Raw genomic sequence first — 13,078 nt, 5'->3', positions numbered from 1 at the left:
AAAGAGACTTTTCCCGTAGCGTCTTAGCTAAGACGCAGTACGAGAGAGCTCTCGTAAGAGAACTAATATATTTGAATATATTTTAAAATAGCTGAATTTTCAGCATTATTACTCCAGTCTTCAGTGTCACATTATCCGTCAGATATCATTCTTATTATTATCAATGTTGAAAGCAGTTGTGCAGTCTGTTCATAGTCTCAATACTTATACCAAATGTTTAATCTGCCTGACCCTTTTAAAGTTCAGAGTCAGTAAGTGTTACTGTCACAAACCATGAATTATTCACTGTATTTTATTTTATTTGAAAGTGTATGCCATTGGCAAAACTGTATCTTGATGAATTCTGTCACATCAGCACTGTGTGACTAAGTGAATTACATCCACACCATCCAGGAAGATTGAAAATAGTCAGTGACAGCTGGCCTTTCTAGATAGATCATTTATCTGTCAATCATCTCTGCAATTATAATAGCATTCATTCGGATGTGGGAGTGCAGAGTAAGACGAACTCAACACTGCCTCCTTCTGAAAGGATCGTAAGCCCACCTCCTCAGAGGGAGGACAGGAGCATTGTTTCATTTGCGCTTCGCTTCACACAGCCTTTCCCAGGCTTGGCACTTGCAGGAAGAGCTGTTTGTGTTTGCTGTAACTTTAGACTTTTGAGTTCATAATTCATTCTGCCTAGACACAAATGACTCATCATGATGAAATAATCAGATACTCTTTTGAAATGAATTCATGAGGCCCTGCATCCCCTGCCCTTCAGTTTATGATTAAATAAAATGAGAAAAATTGACAGTGACAACAAGGGGATTAAATATTAACCGCACACCGACTGACAGCGCAGATGCCTTGAACTTTAGGACACTAATTTGCACTGCCTTCTTTGGGGAAAAGCCCAAATAAGAATTTTGCTGAAATCTTTTAATATGACAGCTTCCACCGTTCTCTTCAATAGATACTTTAAGGTTTCTAAGTCACAAATAATTGCCTACAGTGCAGTTTTAAACAGAGGTGGACTTAACCATTAGGCAAAGGTAGGTGACCACCTTGGGCCCCCAAAAGCCAAGAGGCCCTTAAAATGTTTTTTATACATGAGGTGCACGTTCAGCGCAGACACACAAGTGGTTGCTGTGGTGTTCACGATTGTCACGCAATGAATGGTGCATATGCGCGGTTTTGTTTCCTACTGAAGCACGTGAAATGCTCGTGGTTTTCATCTTTAGTAAATAGTATTTTATCCATTTAAAGACACAATATGTAATTTTTTTGCCGCTAGAGGGCGGATTCAAAATAAAAACAAAGGAGAATTTGAAACATTTGGGATAATGTAAGTACACAAGACAGCAAAATATATAACATTGAATAGATTTTCCGCTTCACGCGAAGGTGTAATACAGCGTTAAGAAAGACAACACGTTCTATGCAAATGAAACATTCCTCAAATTATTACAGTAACATTTATTTTAACATAGTTTAAGTTATCAGTAGAATATAGACTATAAATTAAATTATCAAATGGTCAGTAATATGTTCACATGATATGTTGTGACGGTTAGACGAACCGGGTCTCCCTCGCTAATCTTCCACCCTCCTTATCCCGTTGTGCCGCTTGTGCTGCTTCTTGACATGGGTTTAACGACTTCTAAAAATTATATAATACACTTTTATATTAATGGTAAGGTACTTTACAATCAGAATTAATTGGCAAGCAGCTGCAGTTACTTCTGTTTAATGCGGTATTGATTGCCATTGGTTAATGTTTTCAATAAAAAGCAACCTATCTACAATGAACAGAGAGAGAGAGAGAGTTAGATACAGAATATGCTGGGGAAGCAACGTAAAATAGGCACCAAGCTTCTCGTCAGAGGAACTTGAAGTTTTGCTGGACCTTGCCACCAGGTCAGAAATCACACCCCATGTTCCACTATAACCTTCACGTTTATGGCCGCGTATCCCTTTCACGATATGTACGCCTGATCAATCACTGATGGATTGGCGATAGGGATGAGTGTGCCATCCACCAGGATGTAATCCCTGGCATGGCGCAGAAGGGCGTTGGTGACAGTGTGGATGCACCTCCACACCGAGGTCTTGATTAGGCCCTAGCCCTCTCCCACAACCTTGATGAAGCTCTCTGTAGCGCAAAAAAAAAAAAATTATAAAAAAAAAAAACCTTGTGCTGCAAGCAGCTGGACTTCAGGGCCTAAAGCAAAATTCTGCCGCATTAGCCTGGAAAGCGCAGGTCTGAGAAGGTCCAGCAGCTCCATAATGAGCTGCCCTGGGAGGCGATTTTTTTTATATATAGCCACATCAGGCAAAATGTCAAAAGGGCTTAAGTTTTGCCGAATAAAAAATTTGACATGGACTAAACGGCTCCGCGTCCAGCTCCGTCTTTGATTCAATAAAAGGACACGTTGGAACTGGACACCACCATGCTTACCCATTTATAGATCTTAGCCATTTAGAGCCTGATTTTAATTATCAAAAGTGATTGCCAATTCACTTTAATTACATTAGGAAAAAGCCTAGGCTAATTACCACCATATAAGTTCTGATACCACATAAAGTCAACTTCATAAATAGGCCTGTATCCATTGCGAACATAATTTATTATGAGTCTTAAAATGTCCATAACATAAAATCATTGTTGAGCCACAATATTGTCAATATACCATAGTTTGACCTGTACTGCGCTGCACTGATTTCTAAAGACTGCTTCACAGTGGCGGAGACTAGCGTCTTGAGCTCATACAACACTAAGAGAGAGCTTACAAATGGTCCAGACAAACCTTACGAAAGTGTGACTAACAGAAGATATACTCAGCATACGAACATATCAGGAATCATGCCATAAGGTTAAGAGAGAGGTTAAGGAATAGGTTAAGAACTACTTAGCGATAAGAACGTTTTGGGGAACCGGGCCCTGATGAATTCCGTGTCATTCCTCGTTACACAGTAAACGTGTGTTGTGTAGCACTTTGAATGTACAAAAATGAAAGGGTTTGTTTAATTTTCATTGGTATAAAATTTTGATGAATGTTTTTGCATTAATTTGATTTCAAATATGTGTTTTCTTAATAAAGATAATTTCTATTTGAAAATTTGCTTCAATGTTTTCAGAGATGTGAGCTCCAGGGTGTCAGAGGGCGTTCAGCACTCATGAACCTCACCTTAGCCAATTATTTTCTGGAATTTGCCGCTGGCTCTGATGCCTCTATAGTGATATAATAAGATATAATAATAAGATATAATTTGTTTTGTGTAAATCTAATGGGCAGTCTTTGGTCTCATGAATCCATTATTTGTTCCAGATCAAATAGTTTTGGCTGATAGAAAAGTCTCTTAGCATGATTTTTTTATTATAAATTCAGTGCTGTATATTGAGCGCTAACTTTGTACTTTTGACTGAGCTACCTAGCAACTTTTATGATGGTTGTTGTTGTATTTTAAATATTATCATTCTTAATATTTTTTATAAATAATAGTAGTATTTAGTTATAGTATTTAGTACTAATAAATGTTATGTGTTCATGATGGTAAATTTAGATATATTATTCCACCATTAAATGGCAACAAGAGACTTTGTGAGTAAGTCAACAGTAAAGACTTTTATATTGAAAGAGACTGAAACATGATTGTAAACAAGAAAGATACTTTTACTTTCAACAACACTTTGAAAGACGCAGCCAACAAATGCACTGAGTAGTGCTGTCATCTGAAATCACCTTTAACGAATGAAAGGATAATATGACAAAGATATTGCTGTCTTTAATGGACATTCAAACTAATGTTTTATTGTGAATATGAGCTGAATGCTGTATCAGAGGCAGGCAATCCCACTAGCTCAGTCCATCTCATTCAGATAATAATATACATAATACATACATAATAGTGAGCTTTTAATACAGTAATATAATAAGCTTTTAATGAAGCAACTCACTGTTCCTTGATACTAGATCTAAAGTAACGTTTTCGTATTAGTAACAGAGGCTTGGGCTCATTTGTTAAACTGTTAAACATGTTCCACTGAAGCTGAGATAAGGGTGGGTAAAAGATGACAATTATTTTGTAGTGAACTAGAAATTTCTTCACCACTAGCAACACTAAATTAAATTGCAAAAATAATGGCTTTCCAAAATATTGTCTTCCATACGCTGGACAAACATTTAGTCCCACCTTACTTATAGTTGCATCTGCAAATGAAACATATTCTAGAGAAAATATCACAGAGAAACGTAAAGAAATGTGTTGGACAGCTTTTTGTATATGATAAAGATCTTTATGGTATGGAGGTACTGTGAGATCCAGCATTAAAACAGTGCATGAAGCTATCAGCTTTTATGGGCATATGATTTCTTTTTCTAGTGGACTGCATGTCTTCTGGCTCCTGTTTTCCAAGTCACATGTCCCTGCAAGAGCTGACTGGAATCCTCTTGCAAACTGAGTAATGTTGAAAGCACCACAGAACCACAGTGTTTACACTTTTCAGGGAAATCAGCCTGCTAATGACATACTTAATGTCTCTGCACATTAGACTCTGGTAGGAAGTTCTTTAACACTGAAAAAATAAAACAGCGTTTTTAAAGGACCTGACCTTTACATAGCTTTCCCTAGTTTATATATATGTTCTACTTTTACAACAAAGTTTTTCTTTATGTGACACTGACAGGTGGTCATTTTTTATGCCATTTCAAGCTGGTGACAAGTACTTCTTCATTTGCCAAAGGTACACTCAAGCATATAATTGTGTAATGACAGCAAAGTATAGTGAGAAGAGCATGGGCATGCCCAAAATCCAGGCCATCCCAGTGTTTATTTAGAATGTTTATAAATCACAAGATAAAAGAAAATGAATGCTAGGCTTTTATATGGGTCCCTGTGGACTATTATAGAGAAAATGCCCCTAAAAAATAAACAAACAGCTTGGCTGATGGGTTTTGTGGCCTTTTCAGCATACATTAACACCTTTCCCATCTGTATTAAACAAAATAACCAATCTTTCTCCACAAGTGGGAAAATGAAGTAATTTTTCTTGTCGGTACAGACTCTGAAATTATATCACATATATTGATTCTGAAAATTAGAAACAAACCAGTGGAAGTAGAGTATCTGCTGAATCAGTCATTCTTTCCTTAAAAAGATTCTTTCATTCTGCTGAAGTTATCAAAAAGTGAAACAAAATTCATTTTTTTTCTCTCTCTCCAAATTTCAGATATTTGTATGCAGCTTCTGAGTAAACTGAAGTCCTATACTTCGTTTTTAGAGAACTTCAGTGACTTTTGATAAATACCAAGAGTGAGAGCATTTGTCCACAATGTAATTCACAGCCAATGCTCTCAACCATGATTTTTGAAAGACAAAGCTCCAGATGACTCGTCTCACATCCTCACGTCAGAGATGTGCATAATATCACACTAGATTATCTGGTTTGTTATAGCGATGCATTATGTATTGCATCTCTTTCCTGAGTACCCACTACATGCATTGCAAGAGATCTCTTTCAGTGAAAGCCCACTTGTTTTTCCATACATTTCAATGTCTACTTCTGTCAAATGCCAATGCCTTTCTATCGTCTTTCATATCTTTCATCCCTTTATTCACACAATCATATAATTCCAAGGAAAGACAGAAATTCTGAAATTGCAATTTTCCAAAAAATGTGACTTCAGTTATGTGAGATATTAAATGCTTGTCATATTTCAGGTCAGATCGCAATTTTTTTAGGCCTAGTTTTTGAAAACGTACACATATATATATATATATATATATATATATATATATATATATATATATATATATATATATGGGCATGTTCTACATATTCTGAGGCACAACAGCAGTAATGATAATGTTCCTTGACATAAATGTCTTTGGTACAGAACTAGAAACCGCCTTAATATGAAATCAATGTTCTCTGAGATGCTAGTCTACTGTTGTAACCGATCTGGATGACTATATCACTCCTGACAGCTTGCGTGGGTTAGCAGGTCAGTCATGTGTTTAGTGAACAGCCGTGTGTAGATGTGAATGCTGTGACCTAACCATGAAGGAATTCTTACTTGAATAAGGTTAGATTTAGACTTGTCATCATATTAAAATACAGCCTAGAACATATTTAATTATAGTCTAAGCTCATTACAAAGTCTGTAACAGCACATATAGCCACACACTGGTGACTCAGTAATTATGCAAACACTTTCAAGTAGCCAAATCATGTACAAAGGATGTTTGCATGTGTGCATTATATCTATCAAGGGGCAACAGAAGGCAAACAACCCACAAGTTGACTTCTACTGTGTGAAGTATTTCATGATACACTCCTACAATATCTAATGGAATTAAATCAAATTATGAGCCCTCTTATGGGATTACATATGGATTACTCAAGAAAATGTGCAGTGGATTCAAGTCGTCAATTTATAGACAGGCATCTTTGTGGGGCGTTTCATTAGCATAGTTCCAGGCTGAGGCAGAATCTGTTTTAAAGCTTCATTTTCTATTTTACTACATATCTGTAGGAGAAAAAGAGATGATTTTATTATTTTGTGTGTGTGTGTGTGTGTGTGTGTGTGTGTGTGTGTGTGTGTGTGTGTGTGTGTGTGTGTGTGTGTGTGTGTGTGTGTGTGTGTGTTTGTGTGTGTGTGTGTGTGTGTGTGTGTGTGTGTGTGTGTGTGTGAGAAGAACGTTTATATATGTCTGGCCCTTTTCAGTATGTTGTAATATCCTGGATAAAACATAAGTTATTGGGGAGTATAAATGTAAACTTAATGCACTCTAACATAACATTCAACTAGATTTTGGTCTGCTCGGCTGGTGAATCGTTTAGCTCTGAAAAGAGAAAGCTAATGTAGACAATTTGCACAGATTAAACTTGACACATGCTGCGTTTTGCATTCCATGTAGTACCATCATAATTATAATGTCTACTAGGAAATCATGCAGATTTACTGGGTATGTGACTGTACATACATATTTCATGATTACATGTGTGTGTACATCTGTGTGTGTACTGTATATATGACCTTAGGTCAGCATTTAACTTGAAGCAAAGTTGACAGTCGAGCCTTTCGAAAGCAAGCAATTTTACATGATCTAGTGAGGACCTCTGTATCCAGATTTTAATGTAGATATGATATTTAAGAAAGTTTTATTTGTGTTTTTGTTGTTGTTTTGTTTTATTTATTTTGTTTTGCTTTGTTTTTTTCCCAAAGTTTAGTTTTTCAGCCCAAAAAGAAGTTATACAGAAAATTGTGACAATGTGTCCTCACACCAATGTAGTGTAAAAAATAAAAATAAATGAAAAATATGACAGCCAGATATGACAAGATTAAAAAAAAATGTGGCCACTTTTAAAGAACATTTGGGTGGATAAGCGAACATGGAAAGCAGTTTGTGCGTAGCATTTTGGCTCTTCAACAGCATTTTAAAGAACTTTCTCTTATTCTGACATGCATCGTGAACACGTCTATCTGTTCAGGGTTCCCCACGCTTCCCTTGGCACAAAACCATTTATTTATATCAAAATGAAATTTGAAGCATCAGATGTTGCAAAATAATTACCTTATTACATATATGATATATAATATATAAAACATTACTAAGTCTTAATTTCTTTTTTAATTCTTAATTTTTGTTTTGTCAAAAACTATTTTTAAAATACCATTTATATATTTTGAATAATATTTCGAATAATATTTTCTTACTTTTTTTTTACATTTATATTCTTAGTATTTTTTTAGTGGGGGAAACAACTATTTGCCAATAATGTGAAATTAATAAATAATTATTGCTGGAAAACAAGAAAAAAAATATTAGAGCGAATACTTGTACTATATATGAATTAATGAAATCCTATTAGTGGGTACCGCCATTGGCAAGATGGCTTTCAGGTGGTACATGTTGGCAAGTTCTCTCTGAAAGTATTGTTCCTTTGGGAGGTTACAGTCCGCCTAAGCTCTCCCTCTTTGCCCTTTTATCTTCTACCCATGTGTATGTTTCTCACACCATATGTCTGAACCCAGCACGCTAGCTTTGCTATCTCGTAAGTGGTGACTAAGGAGATGTATTCAGAGATGCACCTCGTGGCTTATTTACATTTATTTTGATGATTTACAGCGTTGAAAGTTTTAGAGTGGCTGCGCGCTGCGATAGCAACTCGACACTCAGGGTTGCACTTCAGAGCGTTAAACTGTATGCAAATTGATGGCAATATTTGCCAGCGAGCCTCATAATGGGCTAGCTGATGGCTTAAATAAATAGCAGTCATATACTGTACTCACACACATATATATTTACACACACCCAAACCTGGCAGTGGTGGAAGGGAAATAAAGGTGACATGCTGCAAGGAGCCACACTCCAAAACGAGTAACATGTTTTTCCTTAAGTTATTTAACACCAGAGTGCTTTTGGAAAGAAAAGAAATAAATAAATAAAACTAACAGCACTCATCAGAAGCTACAATCTCCAGCTCTCAAGGTGCTGCAGAGATTTAAGGCTTTACAAGGTAGCAATGTAAAAAACCTTTGAATGTTCAGCACCAGTGGTTTCAAAGGGCTTGTTTGAAGTTGCCTTAACTGCTGAGAAATGACGAACCCAAGAGAACATTTTCAGGTGGCTCTGAAAGAGCCAGAGTAAATAAAGTAAGGAGCAAGTAAAAAATAAGAATTTATAACAACCTTATTTCACCTTTTTTTTTAAGAACATTTCAGACCAAAGACATTTTTTGTCTTTTGAACTTTTTTGTTGTGTATAAACCATGAAAAGACTACAGAGATTTACATCTTATCAACAACAACATAAATCTGGGACTGTTTGAAGTTTTTCCTTAAATCTGCTAATTTGGTTTAAAAATAAAAAAAATTCTCACTTAAAAAGGAATGTGTGTAGTTTCTGTGCCACAAATGAGATTAAACAGAATTGGTGAATAAATGTTTATTAACATTTGCAGTTATCTTTCATTTTTACATTTTCAGTTTTAATTTTATGTGCTTATTTTTATTTTTTATATTTCTATATCTACTGTAGGTAAAAAGTTAGTTTTTGTAATTTTACAACTTTCCAAGGCAACGTTTACAATTTTCAAGTTTTCCAGTTATATTTTATTTCAGCTTCCTTTAAAATTACTGAAAACTAATTTCTGTTCTTTTTTTTTAATGATTTTAGGTTTAGTTAACAGTATCAGCACTTTCTTTAATCATTCCGAAAGCATTTTCGTAACATGTAATAATAAATATTAATGATGTTGTTATTTTATATTCATTCATCTAACTATTAATGTTCATATTCTTAATCATAATGTCTTAATACTATGATTTGCTCAGTGTTAAAAAGTAAAAGTCAGCAGGCAAGTGCTTCATATCCCATCTGTCAAGATGTTTGGAAGGAAACCTCGTGACGTTCTTGGCCTTCTTCAGCCTCTCTAGTAGAGTGTTGACGAGATGTGTATGTACTCATCCTCAACTATATTTACAAGGCTGCTAACAGCCATGAAGGGCTCTTGACTGTTTCATGGCAACTTGGGCCACTTGGAAATCCACTTAATTCAGAGTGTTGCTCCGATCCTGCTTCTGGGAATCAGACTCCAAGCACACACCACCAAAATTATTTGACACTTTGAACATCTACAGAACCTTGAACATATGACATGTTTATGCAATTTTTGATTGGATAACAAATTGTATGCAATCACTTCTTAAAAATAACAATATAACAACAGTAATAGTTTTTTTCTTCCATGCACAAACATCTCAGAGACTACAGAGAGACAAAGTTACTTTTTACAAGCTTTTTGTCTCCATCATACATGCATTGTCTCTGTTTCTGTCTCTCAGTAGGTGCTAGCTCACAGTGAGGGGTTGAGAGGAGTGTGTAGCCCCGGGCCTGCTGCTGAATCAAAAGCAAGCAGTGAGAAACCTGCTGGAAATGGGGCTTTCTCATTTGATGTGCATGGCAGGGCTGCTTTGAACCCCAGTTGCTGGGTGTGCAGATAAAAGTTACATTACCGTCCTGCTAATTTTCTAAAAATCAACATCCTGCAGCCACAGAGAATGGTGTGCAATCAGCCTGCGCTAAAGCACAGACATGCCACGATTCTATAGCCTACTCTTTGCCAATCATATCTGATAACAGTAACCTGTTTTCAGTGGCAGCCCTATATCTCCTATTAATGTTCTGCTTACTACTGATCTCATTTCAGCACAGATCATTACCAGTGCTGAACATGTTTCATCAACATGGCCTTTGGCAGGGATTCCCAAACTTTTCTGTCAGTTGACCTAAAATATTTACTTTTTTTTTTTTTAATCCCTGAGGATTTAAGTTATTATTTCAATAATTCAACATCATTTGAATGTTAAGGTCCCAATGTAGTTTAATATTCATATGTGTAAACATTAATAAATTACAATATTTCTTGATCTTTATGATTTAATTGGTTAACTTTTTATCAACGCATGAACCCACTGCAGTTCCCTCACAAATGTATTATACAATTTATTATATAAACTTACAAAGTTATTGAAAAGTTTACTCTCATACTCTCATTTACTTAATGAATTGCATTAACAGTTTGTTTGTTTGTTTTTTTTGTTTATAATTTAATTAGGGCTTCAAGATCTAATTAATAATCAAGATTATCACAATGGCACAATTAACTAATCGTAAAAACGTGTTGACTACTGAATTTCATTTAGGTCTGTTTTCCCTGCATCACAGTTGTGTGCATGAATGCAATTGCCATCAGAGCTGTTTGATTCATTTATTTGTTAATTTAATTACATTTTTTAAATTATATATTATAATCAGTGATTATAACTAATTCAAATCAACATAATTTTAGCAAATGATTTAAGTTTCATGTTGTAGTTTTCACTTCTGTTTGCAGTAGGACACAAAAACAAATTTTAAAGAAATGTTACCTGACATTCTAAAAGAAGCTTTAGAATCCAAATGATTTTTTTCTCTGTTTCTGTCATAATCGTTCAGCCCTACTCTCTCAGTCAATCTAGTATTTGTATTTGAAATAGACATATACTCAACCTCTGCTGTGCTGCATTGTGCACAGAGACACATTTTGTTTCTATCTTTAAACACCAGCACAATCTTTCAGAAGACTGGTTGAAGTTGACTTTTCTGGCTCATTTCATCTCATAGAATTATTTTACCTTAAAATGTTATGTTTAATCCTTAGCACAGTATTTGGACACTTTTGCCTTTCCCTTTCGAAGCTTAGCATTGCTTACATATTCATACAAGTAAGAGATTGGGCTCTTTATAACTTAGGATTCTTGGTTTACAGTAATATTTCCCTAAGGGGTTACTCCAAACTCCAAATTTAGCTGGCCTCCTGTAGCTGTGTTCAGTCTAATTTATATAAAGTCTCAGACTCATTATTTTGTACATTCATGTGCTTTAGCGAGCTCCAGGCCAGAGTTGCTGCACCAGTATGAGCACTTATCTAAAAACATTTTTTTTTCCTTAACTGTAGTTAGAGAAGATAATTTTCCTTTGTTTATCCTGTTCTCTTCTGTAGCATCTTTGTTTCAGGATATCAGAAGTACTGTAGATTACAAACCTCTGTTATATCTCCTATCTTCACTAAAATGTATATTTCATTGCACTACCAACCAGATTCTACCATTATCTTCGTTTTGAAGCACTGTTAAATATGGAAATTAATTTTTAGTCAAATTGCCTTGATTTTGAACAGATATTCTCACCGAGAACCCTTAAAGATGTTGGTTTTGTTTTTGTGATTATTTTTCAGTTCACAGATGCATATGGTATAAGATATTATATATTATATATATTATTATATATTATATATATAAAATAATCAGTCAAAATTTCAGCCTCATTTTATTTAAGTACTAAAGTTTCATTATTCAGTATCTATTCAGTATCATTAATTATCTATCTATCTATATATCTATCTATCTATATATATATATATATATATATATATATCGATCGATAGAATAAAATAGAATTACTGGTAGTCAGTAGAGTCAGAGTCAGAGTATTCACTGACATTTGCTTAAAATGAAGTCCAAAATCTCTGAGGTCTGCATAGCAGATAAAGGAAGCAGTGCCCTTTAAATAGGATGATTATAAGAAATGTGTGGGCCAACTTGCTCTCGTGGACTTGTTTGCTGAAATTAAAATTGCAAAAAGTTTATGTGGAGCAGAGAGTACACAGCCTGCGGGACGTATGTATGTGAGTCATCTAAAAACTTTTTTTTTAATGAGACAGCTCATCTCGGTGGACCCCCTACAGAAAGAGAGTTGTCAGATACCTTATTGAGTGCTGAAATGCTTGGCACTTACCACGCAAAGCTAGAATGATACAGGAAGCCACAGGATAGATGAGGCTAATTTTTTTAAATAGTTTTCAATGTAGCTGCAAGCCTTGAATTGTGCAGATCCATCATTATTGTGGAGTGCAGTACTTTTAGAGGAGCCGCTGTCTTTGCTGGCTGTCGAATTAGCAGGAATCTGAAATGCAGAATGAACAGACGTGCTTTTGCACTGACTGTGGTGACTGGGGAAATGTAGATTTGACATTACAATTGATGGCCTTTTTTGTCTGACTCAAAGTGTTTTTCTTTTTTTTTTTTCTCATCGTTAAAGTTGTTTGGATCATGCACACCCGGATACCTCCATTTGTTTCCAGTCTGTCAGAGTACTGCACTACTAAAGATGAAGCCCTTTTTATACAGAAATATACTGTAGCGATGCATTTTACAATACAAATGGAAGGTGAATACAATGACATATTATTTCTTGTTACTATATTTTATTTCACTGAGAAGATGCTGACAATGTTTACGATGCAACCAAAAAAAACAATCAGTTTTTTTTCCCCGTTTTTCAGTAAAACATTGATTTTTTTTAAAAAATATATTTACTCTGCATACTTTTATAGAGTGAGAGCGTCAGAGAGAGAGAGAATTTGTATTTTATCTAGAATTTGTATTATGAAATTTTGAGCATTTGTTCATATTACATATATCTTTAATACATTTTTAAATACATTTGTATATACTTTTAAAGAGAGAGAGTAAGTGAGACACAT

General features: G+C 35.0%; 1 protein-coding gene across 4 annotated transcripts in view; it reads left to right on the top strand.

Annotated features, from left to right (window-relative positions):
• LOC132114489 (glutamate receptor ionotropic, delta-2-like) overlaps positions 1 to 13,078 on the top strand; it is a 398,065-nt gene that overhangs the window by 321,546 nt on the left and 63,441 nt on the right. The gene's annotated exons all lie outside the window — the stretch shown is intronic.

The sequence above is a fragment of the Carassius carassius genome, chromosome 34 (genome assembly GCF_963082965.1).
Source record: "Carassius carassius chromosome 34, fCarCar2.1, whole genome shotgun sequence".
Classification (NCBI taxonomy): domain Eukaryota; kingdom Metazoa; phylum Chordata; class Actinopteri; order Cypriniformes; family Cyprinidae; genus Carassius; species Carassius carassius.
This window is presented reverse-complemented; position numbering and strand designations above follow the sequence as displayed.